Here is a 15,068-nt window from a genome sequence, read left to right as displayed (position 1 = left end):
TTGCTGTTCCTTGACTACAGTTGAATTTTTTTGTAAAAATAATTTTGACAGACAGGCTTGTATGGAAATCCAACATAACAACGAAAAAAAAATGAATTTTGATACAAAATTCAAATTTTTAACGGTCAAAAATTATTTTTATAAAAAAAAATCAGCTGTAATTGAGTGGTTACTAAATTTTGACTGCGCATATTTAATAGTATATTACTTCCGAGGTTCCAAGTTGCGTATTTGATAAGTGGGGTGTATTCCCCACTTGTCAAATAACAACTTGGAACCTCGTAAGTGCAATGCTTTACGTGATTAGGCAATGTAAATGAAAATGAAACATGCCGTAACACGTAAAATAATCAAACTATCAGTGTGAGGGTCCAGGTAGCTCAATCGGTAGAGCATAGGACTCATACCCAAGAGGTCCCGGGTTCGACTCCTGGTGCAAAAATGCTTGCCTGGTTTTATTCTAATCACTTGGTGATTAAGCACTCGCTATTAGTTATCTAATGGCTGTACGACCGTAACAAAGTCGCAAATTTCAAATAAATCCAATATTCGATGTCTTCGCAACAATCACGCCATATTGACATAATGTCAATGACACAATTCACAATATACAACAGACTGTAGGATAAGCGCCATCTATTATCGACTAGTCGCTCATTGGGAAAATGCATGAGTCATTAGTGATGGTTGTGGTCTTCACATACCACTCGTGGCTTAGAGAATTCACAACGTATGGGACGTTTACACGGTCGATTTGTGAACTATCTGAGTCTGGAGAGATATGATGAAAAATCACAATTCATATGATCAAGTGACTTGTGCAATAGCACAACAGACCCACTAGAGGCTTAGGTGCTGGGCTAACCCCCTTCCCATCCAATCCAATCCATCAGTGTGTGGCGCATTATCACAGGAGTCTGGTAAACCGATTCTTACAGATAAGAACTTAGCATTTTGTATGCTTTTTCAAATGATTTTTCTTAGCTTATATACGAAAGTGTGATTTTTGACGTGTGCAAAACAGTAGAAGAAGTAAAAATAAAAATGTCCAAACAATACAAACAATAGACGTAATCTTCTATTAGTTTCTCCCTACCGTATAGTTGCGAACGTATAAACTATACGTCCATCATCAAGCAATTTAATTTATTTACATTCAGTTAAATTAGAACCGACTTTAATTACTATAACATCTAAGACACGACCGGTGGAGGTAACATTACTTCAAAAGCACAGCGAACAATACTAAGTTGCAAGTAAAGCTGCTTTTAAATTTTTAAATTAGCTTTTTATATTAACGACTTCATTGCATTAAACAAAAATGCACATTCTCGTTCTTTTATGTAACGTGAATGTGTACGTAAATGTACCTACATTAAATATATATATTCGCGTTACGAGGCACATTATACACAGTGTGCAGGAGGGTTCGTTTCCATTCAAAATTTGAAACTTTCAAAGAAGATGTGTGTAGCATGCATAGGTAGGTTTCATTGATTCATTGTGAAACAGCAAAATGTAGTGATGGACGGCGAATATAAATATGTCGAACGTTGTGGTAAAACCGAGAAATGGTAAGGAGTGATTTTTTTGAAAGTTGACCAAGCTCCGTCGGAACGATTTTTTTTACATCCCATACAGTCCTTGACCCCTCTAGTCTAATTCGCAGTCATTCCACTTTATTTATTTATAAATTGGTTAGTGATGGAGGTTCAAACGCTGAAAAGGGTGTTATTTGTCCGTGATTTACTGGCACTACAGACTAAGGAACTATATAAGTGGGGTTCATCAGATAGGTACTGTTCAGGAGATACAGGACAAGCACAGATATCTTACATGTCCTAAACCATTGCTCGAAAATAACAAAAATAATGTTTCAGCCAAAGGCTGGAAATTTTGATGAGCATCGAGGGTTATATCTCTAACTTGGTGAATTTAATGCATTTCTTTAGATCGGTGGATGTCCTAATAGAGGCTTAACCTGGCTTTACAATGATATCCCACTTGCCATAGTAGTGACAGGGTTAGGATACTTTTTTTTGGTACGAAATGAATAGTGTCCCTGCACTCGAAAGTAAAATTATTTTTACAAAAATTCCCCTTATTATGCTGTTTTTGAAGTTTGATCCACTGAACATCCACTAATCCACTGGCTTAGGTTTCAAAAGCATGTAAAATCCATTACATAACTCGGAATAAAAATGAAAAGTCTCGTTTTCGAGTGTTTATTGACCTTGGCTTCGCCACGGATCAAAAAAATCACACGAAAACTCTACTTTTCATCTTTTTATTCCTAGTCATGTAATGGTTATTTGTGTACCTGTTTTGGACGATTGATTTTAGGCAATTCCGCGGATTGTAGGCCGAACGAAATGAGGCTCCCAAACAGGTGCATATGTAAGTTTTCATGCAGAGGGCCGGAAACCTGAGAAAATTCGAAAAATTGCCCTCATTTTCGGCCCCGAAGCATGAAAAACACTATTACATGCTTTTGAAACCTAAACCAATTTTCTTGTTTTCCTTTGGTGTGTAATTCGCCACTTTCGACCCTAGGGAAAACAAAAGCTTGTAATAATATTTTTCATACCTAGGACCGGTAATGAGGAATAACCCACAACGTGACATTTTCCTTATACAAAATGTGTCATTTTGTCAATTATTGTAAATGACGCGGCGCGAAATTCTACGACATGTCTTGAAAATGTACCGTTGTTTTTAGAGAATGACCTTTACTCCAATATCTTTAATCTTCATCATAAGCTTTCGAGTTTTGTAGAACAATTTTTTAGTTAGAATGAACATGTCTACCAATTAATAGTACATTACTATGCAAGGGAAGTAAAGTGATATCTCGTATCCAGATGAGAAAAAGTATCCGAGGGCGGCAGCCCGAGGTACTTTTACTCATCGTGATACGAGATATCACTTTATTTTCCGTGTGTAGTACGACGTTTACTATGCGAGTGATGTAAAGGTTATTGCCTATACATGTAATAGCCTTATTACATGCACCAGCATAGTAAAATTATATTTCAGGAAAATATCAAAAAATGCATTAAGGAGGTAGCGGGGAGGCAGTAATTTAGCGACTTTATGAGCTTTATAAAAAAAACTATGCATTTTTGAGACACGTCGTAAAACAATTTTTCGTTTAGAATTATGAACTACATCGATTAAAAATATAAAGCATGTTGCTGTTCCTTGACTACAGTTGAATTTTTTTGTAAAAATAATTTTGACAGACAGACTTGTATGGAAATCCAACATAACAACGAAAAAAAAAAAAATTTTTGATACAAATTGAATTCCTAGCAGCCCTAGGACCCGAAAAGTGCGACTTCGTGTCGCATGTAAAATACTGTTACATGTTGAGGGCGTCAAAAGACGTGCTTCAAACATGAAAAGTATGGTTTTCGACGAATGTAGCATGTAAAACATATTGTGCTTGTGTGGTTACAAACATTTTAGGGTATTTTCTGGCGTAAGATCCTTGAAATTTTTTCTACTCTTTCTTTACGTTTTTTTTTAGAAACATTAATTCTTGAGAACTCCTAAAATTCTCAAATTTAAGAAGTTTTAGAATTTTTTAGATTAAAAGAAAATTTAAGATTTGAAATTCCGAATGATAAACTCTGGTGAGATTAACGTCTCACTTAATCAGCGAAACTCAATTTATGTCACATCGAATTCACAGAATTTTGGTAAGTATATTTTGAATTTTAATTCCCCTTTACTTTTCAGTGGAAATTTGCATGATCTGCACCCAAATTAAATAAACTGAACATAAAAGGCTTGATGTGATACCTAAATTTGTTCATAATCGTACTGACACAGAAACGTTTACTGCTTCTGTTTTTCTTTGTATTTTCAAGCGCACTTTGACTATTATTGAATTGAACTTATGTGAATGCCTTTTGTGCAAGGAATTTTCCCCCTCATATTCATTCAATATACATAATTGATACAAGAGTTTTGAAAAGTATTTTCAGTTGAAACTTTCTACTCAAGAACTAAAAATTGATGAAAAAGACTTTCTGTGAAACAAATTTTTTATTGAAAAGTTGTAAGTTTTTTGCATTGTAAGATACGAAGAAGTGGAAGGTTTTTTATTGATACAGTCGCTCTTTCACCGTTGAATTTGTGTTTTTTTTTGTTGCTTGTAGATATTGTCGCAGGGATTATTCTCTGAAATATCTTCATAAATAGATTCTTAGTAGATCAGACAATCAGATATACGACTTTGACAGCTGTAAACAATTGAATTTTTGGGTTGTGGTAAGAGAAAAATTTCCATTTTGGTGTTTCTATCGCTTGCAACGGTATATGCATCGGCAGTAATTCGGACACGATGTGAGCATTTGCTTCAGCAATGGAGAATGTGATATTAACCAACGCACTTCAAGCATGAGTGGTACTTTAAATACACTACTAAAAGTGGACATTGTATTAAAACAAATTTTAACACTGTAAAAAATCTGAAATTATTTTTAATACAAAACCGTACTCTTTTTGGCAGCTGTCACTCGAAGCACTTTTGATTCTTGCTTGACGTGCGTTTTGTAAACACTATTCAATTCATTCAGTGTGGTGGTAAGGGTTTCTGAAAAACTTTAAGATCTATCGTGTCACCATACAGTGTTGAAAATCTTCCAAACGTCAAACACCATAACACTGCTTCGAGAATGAACTCTCATTTTTCCAACGTCAAAACGCCTCCAAATTGTACGACCGCAATAACGACCGCGAATGTGTTAGCTTTTAGTTATTTATATACCAAGGTAGGTATGAAGGTATTTTTTCGCACTAGATGTCGATTGTAGATCCGAGGCGAAGCCGAGGTCGACAAGACGTCGTGTGCGAAAAAATACCGGCATACCTACCGTGGTAGATACAACGTTTTTCGCAATTTCGGGCCATAATCACCTTTCCAATGCAAAATATTACCAAAATTTCTACCAAACATTCACATGCAAACATGAATTCATTTGAACGATCAAGCAACCTGCACTATATACACATTGTATTGCAGGGCCTATTATTTGGGAATTAATTCCCAAAATCCCCAAAATTCCCAAATATTCCCAAATATTCCTAAATATTCCCAAATATTCACAAATATTCACAAATATTCACAAAAATTTAAGACCAGGTAGACTTAAATAAAATTTGAACGATTCAGTGGAAATCATGCTTATAAAATTTGTGATACATAATAAAGTGTTTTAAGCTATAGCCAGCGGCGTTGGAGGTACCCCAAAAATGTATGTGTTACGGCACAGCCCTGCTACTAGCATGAACACTGAATTGACAAGTGTCAAATTTGGAGGCTTTAGTGATACGACCTACCGCTTAGGATTATGTTTTAACTCATACAACAAAAACAAGTAATCTATCTGTATAACAGAAACGAAGTGCCTACTGTGATTTCATCAGCCTCATGGTTTGGGAATCAATATTGTTAATATTTGTGAATATTTGGGGATATTTGTAAATATTGGTGAATTTTGGGAATATTTGGGAATATTTGTGAATTTTGGGAATATTTGGAAATATTTGGGAATATTTGGGAATTTTGGGAATATTTGGGAATATTTGTGAATATTTGTGAATATTTGGGAATATTTGTGAATATTTGTGAATTTTGGGAATATTTGGGAAGTAGACGAGGTGTAAAAGTTTTAACGATAGAAAATACCTGCCACTGGTTATTTCTAAATCATTTGTGAACATCGAAAATAAACTTCTGATGGATGAGATTAAATGTCAATGGTATTTAAACACGATTTATAAAGCTTTATTGATAACAGTACAAAATAGAAACCAAAAATTTTGGGATAATATATTCAAAAGGAGTAATTATTTGGGAATTAATCCCCAAATATTCACAAAAATTCTCAAATATTCCCAAATATTCCCAAATATTCCCAAAATTCACAAATATTCCCAAAATTCACAAATATTCCCAAATATTTTGAAACATTCCCAAATATTCCCAAATATTCTCAAACATTCCCAAATATTCCCAAATATTCACAAATATTCACAAATATTCCCAAATATTCTCAAACATTCCCAAACATTCCCAAATATTCCCAAATATTCCCAAAATTCACAAATATTCCCAAAATTCACAAATATTCCCAAATATTCCCAAATATTCTCAAACATTCCCAAATATTCCCAAATATTCCCAAATATTCCCAAAATTCACAAATATTCCCAAATATTCCCAAAATCGATTCCCAAATAATAGGCCCTGGTATTGTGATGTATAGAGACGCGCTAAATAAAATCAAGTAGTCAATGCTTAGTATGTACACTTCAACAATACGTTCTGTATAATTGTGTGACTCTGTAGCCGAATGGCTATGGTCGTTGCTTGGTGTTTGGAAGAGTGGAAGAGCTTGGTGTTGGATGTTCAAATTTTGGTCTGTGCAAAGTTTTTATTTATAAAATTTAGTCTTTCTTAAAGGTACTAAGCTCTGTAGCGTGCGAAAAAAATGTGAAAAAGCCCAAGTGCGAAAAAAATAATCAAAAACGCACAGTGAAATAAATACCTTCAAAACGACATTAAATGGATGCATGGAAAGGTGATGATTATGGACCGGAATTGCGAAAAAATAAAATTAGTTTTGGTTGTAGTCGTTCGACCAGCTCTGAGGAAAGTGAGCAGTTTGACGAAATTTTCATAAACTGCTCAGTCTTGGTCATTACTACGGTCCTATATTTTTGAACAAGGATTCTGGTGGAAATATGTCATCAAAAGTAAACCATATCAGTAAGTATTTATGCTTTTCAGCGAAGCATCGACGCTTTTTAAGTGTATTCATTTCAGTAGAAAATAGACGAAACAAATCCGTAAAATTTAGAATAGTGAGACACTGTAGACCCACTCCCCCGGTTGGCGTTTTTCCAATCCATATAAAATGGAAAGTAATTTTTCCTATAGACACAGCGATGACCTTTTTGAATGTCGCCTCTCTGATGTGAAACAACCAAGACTTGTGCTTTTCCCTACCATTGTTTTTAATTTTTTTTTTACTTTGTGCTATACGACAACATAAATCTTATACGACTCTGCTAGAACATTATACATTTTTTTACATAGAATCTTTCTTTCCTTTTATACGTTTTCTTCTCTTTCTTCTATCTATACTTCCATTGTCTTGTTCATCCCATCAATTTAGGATATGGGGACGGGAAAAAAGTTATTTTATCACAATCACATAATGCTTTTTCGGTCAATAACAGGAGGTGACAATTAATTAGTGGAAACAATTTATCTTTCTGTCTCTCCTGTTCGAAGTGGCGATCATTTTATTTATATCGACCATTCTCTTATGCATACATTCCGAGGTGATTTCCGAGAGTTGTATCCGTTTTTTGCCCATCTCGTATATCAAATCATTGATTGAAATTAATGGGTTTGTCGGCAAAGGTAAAATATGTAAAAAGGTCGACTTTTTTTGAATTGGTGTAAGTGTGTATAAGAGACGATATGCAGATACAGTATTCAAATAAGTTTTCCATGACAATACACATCGTGTACATCGTGCCAGCACTATTAAGAGGAATCTTCACTTGGCAAATTTGTAGCCTACATTTGAGCTCAAAAATACTATATTTTTGATGATAATTTTGCATTTGCATCCTTTTTGGAAAAAGTAATACGAAAATGCTATTCGCATATTGTGCGATACTTTGGCTACTCGCATAGAATTACAAAATGTTTCTACACCGATGTAAAAACATCGTTTGGTGTTGAAAAGTGTTAGCTTTGAATAAAAAATAGATATATTTGTGGTGATACAAGCTAGTTCCGTGAAAACTCAAAATTTGTTTCAATTTTCGTGGGCTATTGAGTTTTCTCTGACTTAGGTTACATCACCACAAACATTTCTAAAAAATACTTTCAAACTTAACACATTTTTGAGCCCAAATGTAGTGTGAAGGCCAAGATGGCCTTAAAATTATAAATCATCATAAGCCTGACTCATTAAGACCATCTTTTCCTACCTCAAAGATCGACATTTCAAAGTTAAGTTGGGAAACCGGTATTTCAGATCCGGTATTTGGTTAATGATGGGGTCACACAAGGTTCAATACTGGGGCCCTTGCTCTTTATTATATTTTTAACAGACCTTCCAACTCATTTGAACACGACTCTACAGGTTGCAGCGCTACTACCTTAAGTGGAAAATTAGAGTGAACGTGGAAAAGTCTGAAGTACTCCTTATTCAGAGGTCAAATCTCAAAAGTGCTATCAATAATGATTTTTATCGCATACGCGGTGTGATTCCCCGAAAAAATTATTCACCTAGGATATATAAACAAACATTATACTTCTGTAAATTGTCAAAGTGTCATTCGCATATCTTGTTGTCTCGTTTTCGCTTATGCGATAAAAAAGAATATGCACGTATGACAAGTCGTCTCGGCAAGCCTCGACCGCTTTGTCATACGTGCATAATATTTATTATCACATACGCGCAGTCTTCGGATGTCAAAATTACTTACCTAGAAGTTTAATTCAAAGATTACACTTCAGTTCTATGTTGTTGTCTCGTTTTCGTTTATGTGATAAAATAGAGTACACACTTGTCACTATCAGTCTCGGCAAGCCTCGACTTCTTCGTGACAAGTGTGTAATATATATTACTCTCTTCAAATGAATGACTCAAAGATATCATACAGGAAGAGCGTTCGCTTTCTCGGTTACTACGTCCAACCGAATCTGAAACACAATGAACATACGAATAGCATGTTACTCAAAGTGCACGCTTAAATCATTGATAACTCCATAAACATAATTTCTGAGATGTCAAATGTATGACCAAACCCCCCTGCCACCATTCAGAGGGCATGAATTTAGATTCCAAAAATGCCTACTTCTCGAGTTATAACTCTGTCTGACAACACTGAATTCAATTCAGTGAATTATGAACGTCATTTACGGATGTCCTCTTTAACAACTCTTACCTCACAAAAACGGTTGAAACCTAGGCTGATGTTTTAAGTTCATTCCATCCATGTCAAACAAAATTTCAACACCCTTTCAATGTCCCGTTTACATATCCAAATATTGTGTCTGTATCACGAAGATACCAATGTCGAACATGTATCCAATATTTTATTAAATTATACTCATAGATGAACGGCAGGCAATTTGTCGTATCAAAATTATGCCTCGCATATTTAACCAAAACGGATGATACAATTTTATTTATTTTCGATTATTATTGAAATTTTTAACGATTGTAAACGTGTCTCGCGTTATTTAAAATTGGCATTTGAAATTGGTTTTAATTGGCCGCAAATTTTTAATCTTTTATTTAGAAAACAGCACATTGACACGTAATTAGTAGGGATGGTAATGCGGCATTGCATTATATATAGGTATATCTAAATGTACTGATGACATTTCAATGATTTAACATGGTTTAACCTCAAATGAAGCTAAGTCAGTAAAACTTCATTTTTATTATAATTCACTAATTGGACACATATATCTGTGATCGATAGTGTTCTTGTGATGTGATCAACTGACTTAAATCTTGTGATTTTGTAAATTTTGTTAATTTGTTGTGAATGTCCTATACGAGTAAATAAATAGAATTGGACACGTTCCTTTTATGTATTTCTGTATTCATATGATTTATTACATAATTAGTGGATTCAAACAAATAACCGATATAATTTTCAAATTTTTTAAAAGATTATCACATTAAAACGAATCCAGCGTACAGTTGGACATTAAGCTTATATGTTTTTGATGATCACCTTAGAGACCTCCATTGATTTAGGAGATGAGGAATATAATATATAAATGATTTTTGGGTGTCATAAAATGAATTTGTAATCCGAAAAAAGCTTCCTCAAATCGCGTGGTGAAATGATATTGAAGTTTACTTTCATATCATTTATGATTCACTAGACTTGCACATGCATAAAGGTATGACCTACTTCATAGAGGTTGGTAATCTCTTCGCCACTATCTACATGGCCTGATAAGATGTGGTTTACTTTGAACAGCATCAGTAAATGCAAAGAATCGTAAGATCATCATCTGGCTTCTTACTTCTCGATGGAGCATCGAGAGTCTACAAATTGTGGCCATCGGATTCGGTTTGGTGCGAGCGCCCTGACTTCCGTCCATTCTTTTCCGTAAGATGCATATCACATAGCTCACAGTTCGAAACACTGGTAGAAACAGTTTTCAATTCTTAAAGGTCGATCAAAAAACTAAGTGAACTGAACATTCTGCTTCGATAGAAAATCACGTAAAGTCGTATTGTCTCGGTATTTTTATTTCTGACAAGTACAATTTATGTAAAACCTGATTTTATCCGCGTTGACCGACACCGCACACATCTATTTTGATCATTCTGAATTTATCCTCGTAAAGCATCTAATTTGTAGGTGTGAATGTGAATATCATTTACTATAATACTGTCACTATTAGCCCTCGTTGTTCACCATTAGATAACAGTTAAAGGCTATTTTCTGAACTTTCTCCTGTTTGGATAAACAATTTCCCGAAAATAGTCCCTGGAAATATGGTAGACAAGAGTCGGGGGTAAAGGGCAAATTCGATGATACTTCGATTAACTTATTTGGCCTTTTCAAAGCAACGAAGACACAGAAGGTTAATTTTGTAATGTCCAGGTACTAAAACACGACGAAAGGAAAATATCTTTAATTATATTAATGTTTACGGACTAGGGAATCTTAATAAAAAGAATTTTAGTCGGAGATTTTGATTACGATAGATTGAAACACCCAAGAACTATGGTTAAACTCGGTAACATTTTCTGTTACTTGAATATTATTTACAACTTAGCGGTCCACATAAAAGATATCCTAGGGGAAATATAAAAAGTATGAAGCCCAGTTTTAAGGCTCAAGATGTTAAAGACAACAAGAAATAATATTTGCAACGAAAATCCGTCCTATAAGAAGATGTAGGTCACTAGAGAGTATGCTTAATTTTCAAACAAATATTTTTATTTGTTGGAAGATGTGGTTTATATGACTTTTGTGTACACAAATAAATAGGAAACAACATCTCAACCTTTATGTTACAAATTTTTGGTATATGGGTTTGTAGTTTTTTTCCCTTTAGTAAAATACGTTATGGAGATGATGTGCTCAACATTGTAATAATATGATGTTGAGTGTTGATATTGGTATATGTACGTTGTAATAAGCTTAAAGCTACATACAGTATTTCTAGTATCAGTGCACACTATTATTTGAGAATAGTTTAGACAACATTAAGGAGATTTTGAAGACTTTACTGAAGATTAGAGAATTTCGGAAAATTCGTTCTGAAATATGGGACCATGTCCGAACGAATTACACCGTCGTCGTCTGTTGTCTACGTCTTCTACAAAAATCGATAATCGACGACTGTCTTCAATTTTTTGTTGTACATCATTCGATTATTTTACTAGGTCACACTTGTTGGGTGGGTCAGGTCCCTTGACTGACGAAGTAATTAAAGAGAATTGAGAGATTGAAAAACAGCCTACCGAATTCGGATCGATTTTTTAGTGAAACAATTTTTGTGTGCATACTAGACAGGAATTGAACCGTATAGTCCAAAACCACTTTCAACATATTTTTCCAGCCACTGTGTCAATGCCATCTACAGCCTAAAGTGAGCAACATCACTTTAAAAAAATTAAGATTTTATACAGAAATAGTTGAACTTTGGCTGTGGCTTTGCTAAAATAACTTTCGATATAAAATAAACGCCTGCTTCGACAGTACTCTATCTCAGCTTCCTAATGATACCTCATACGCGTCCCGTTTTAATGACGGAAGCGGGAACTACTACTCACGCAATGTATCAAGTTATTAGTAGGTTACAGTGCATGCTGCGAAAATGATTCATTACATGAGGGAACAATTTTGAGATAAGAGCAACCGCACAAGTGTGTTGTTGAGCAACAAACTTCGGTAATTGTTAGTTGAGACAAGTTTAGAGTTTACGTATCCGAGCCGAAGGCGAAGTTATCGAAGCACTGTATTCTATTTTATTGCTTGCCCATGCGAAAATTGATTCTTACATATCAATTTCTCAACGCAGAAACAAAAACTTCTCTTAATACGATTATATCTATCCGTAGACAAAACAAAGAAAACAAAACAACACTTCTACAAAAAAAAGATTATCTTAATGTCGGCGTCACTCCATATAAACAAATAGATGTCGTCGATATGGACTCGTTATGGTTACTCACATATTCTTTGCTTTTAGACAGATTTCTCATATATAATTTCCCCATACAATATCTCAATTTCTATATTCTTTGAAATGCATGATCTTATATAATATTATATTCAAAGAACTCCAATTACATGGAAACATTATGAAATATCGATAAATATTTGAGGTTTTTAACCTTTTAAAACGGCTATCCATCCGGCTACAAAAATGAGCTATATAGTCCTTACACATCGCTCACACCGTTTTCATAAATGGTAACACACAAATTTCCATTATATCACTTAGCTGGAGGATAGTGCAGTTTCGGAAGCTTAAGTATTCGTGCCTGGGACAGAAGGTTCTTTCTACGCTTCACCAAAGATGTTTCGGTAACATTGAATCAAAAGTAAAACGTACGAACGTGAAGACGAAAATGACCGTTTTAGCGCATTTAAATTTCGAGGAAAGCCTACTCTTTACCATTTACATCCAACTGATGTCCCAGATAGAAAACTACAGCAGGAATATCAGATGAGTTACGTGTAACACATCGACGAAGCGTTTGTGTGTTTTTCGCATCCGAAAAATATCTGAAGCAATGAAATAATGAAGAAATCTGAAGAAACTGCCATTTTGTACGTAGTGGTAATTTTATTTATAACAAATCCAATTTGTCAATCACGAGCAGAGCGAGCGAGTTTACGTCATTTACAGATGTATTAAAAAAAATTCTCACACATAGTTTAAAAATGATTTAGAATTAAATAGATCTATCCACAGGCGAAATTTTTAAGTTTGCGATACTTCCGATTCTCTGGCTGCAAAGTAATTTGGGGAAAAAAAGCTCGTAAATAAAACGGGATCGATTTTAAGAGACTTTCATGTTCAAATAACGATAGACTTTCGTGCAGCAGCCATCTTAAATTTTGTCAATTAATGTTTTTAGGATATTTTCTGTTGTGTAGTATAGAAACCCGTTAAGCTAAAATGAAAGCCATTAAGTTTCGTATTTTTTTCACTGACAATTTTATTATTGAAAAAAAAAGATACGTTTTACTCAATGAGAAACGTTAACTGAACTGAAGCAAATGTTCAGTTGAAACTACGAAATGTTTTGAAACAAATGATAAAGTGCATTTCGAAAGTTATTGAAATTACGGAGGTAAAATGTTGCATCGTCAGTATAGAAATTGACATTCTTTTTTTTACTTTGATCAACAATAACAAAACAATTTGCGTAAAGCCATGGAAATGTCAGTCGGGACATTTAGCTTTTATGACATCGCAATCAATAATTACGTAACTGTTTCTATTTTATCCCCGAAGAATTCCTCACCATTGTCACTTCACCGAGATTGTTTGTACATAAACTAAGACCAGGAAAATGGGGATGCCATCAATTGATTTAGCGCCATTAATTTCATTTATCATCAATTTAATAACTTTGATTTAGTTGCTTTAATATTGTCTGGTATTTAAAGAAAAGAAGTCGAACTTTTACACCCTGGAATTCGCAATTTGGCTATTTGAAAGTTAAAATAGATTACCTTGATGTCCGAACTCATCGCCCATGGCCAGAAATGCCGGAAATGATTTGTCGCAAAAATATTTTTCGTGAGTCACCGATTGTGAAAAATTGAGTTGATCTTTGACTTGAGTATTCGTAAATTCATTTAGCAAATGTTTCAATTTTTACTCAAGTAGGCCCAAGTTGTAAATGAAATTTTTAAAATATTCAAAATCGATTTTTGACATCTAGGAATGATAACAATTTTTTGTGGACTATGCCAGTTTTGATCCTGTATCGAAAGCACACCCCTAGTGCGTAGAATCAAACAGGAAACATTTGATGACCCTAACAAAATCTTTCTCTATGAAATGCGCTGCGAAAGTTGTTTAACTTCAACCTTTAAATTTTCTGCTAATTTTAGGCGGTATTCGGGAAAAATAGGAAAATATGTTAGACTAGCACTGTTTCTCGGCCTTCGGCCGGGTCGTACTGGCCCCAGGAGTGTCTGCCGTAGTCATTTTTTACCGAATGTCAGTCGATTTTTCTCGATTCACGATAGACGTTCGATTGCTTGACTTTTTGCAAATATCGATAATCGATTCTAAGGCAATAATTGATATTTTATCAATCGAAAGAATTGATGAACACGCCTTATTTAGCATTACAAAGAAAGTTTTAGCGGTTTTTACAGGTGAGACTTGTCTACACGGTCAATATCGACAGGGACGATAATATCTTTTACTTTGATTTGAATGAAAATTTAAAATTTCCAAGCACTTTTTAAAAGGAAAATAACTCGAATGATAATTTCGTTTAGTTGTACAATATTATCGTTTTGTTCGACGATAATATCGCAATGGACGATATTATCGTTTTGTTCGAAAATGGCATTCAATGGGGAGCAAGGAAGGAAATCATTGTTTGGCTACTTCTCCAGAATGTATTTCGTTTTATTAACGGACTTTATCAAATTCGCAAATTCCGGAGGTGTAAACGTTTTCGTCCTTAAATACCAGACTAATAAGGCAATTACGGACCTGAATTTAATTTTCACTTTTAGATATACGCAAACGATTCTTTGGCAATTTTATCAAGCAAAAAACGCATAGTATCACATAACGAACTAAAAAAAAGTTGCAAAAAGAATTAGTACCATAAATCAAATAATTTAATCGAAAATTATACATAATATCTATTTCAAGCTCAAAACTTTGTTTATAAATTCTGTGTATAGCTGAGTGTACTCACAATGTATACTTACGTATGAACCTCTATAAATATATATATAATAAATACCGAACCTCACAAATATTAATATAAATTATTATATTAAAATAAATCATAAAT

General features: G+C 34.1%; 1 long non-coding RNA gene across 1 annotated transcript; it reads right to left on the bottom strand.

The window, feature by feature from the left end:
- Positions 1 to 2,690: 2,690 nt before the first annotated feature.
- On the bottom strand, positions 2,691 to 8,105 carry LOC119067602. The gene is made up of 3 exons (XR_005085970.1): positions 8,095 to 8,105; positions 4,394 to 4,396; positions 2,691 to 2,727 (listed from the first exon to the last, which is right to left on the bottom strand). It is a non-coding gene; the product is annotated as an uncharacterized LOC119067602 (long non-coding RNA).
- Positions 8,106 to 15,068: the final 6,963 nt, after the last annotated feature.

This window comes from Bradysia coprophila (genome assembly GCF_014529535.1).
Source record: "Bradysia coprophila strain Holo2 chromosome X unlocalized genomic scaffold, BU_Bcop_v1 contig_12, whole genome shotgun sequence".
NCBI lineage: Eukaryota > Metazoa > Arthropoda > Insecta > Diptera > Sciaridae > Bradysia > Bradysia coprophila.
Note: the sequence above shows the minus strand (reverse complement) of the source record. Positions and strands in the feature narration are given on the sequence as shown.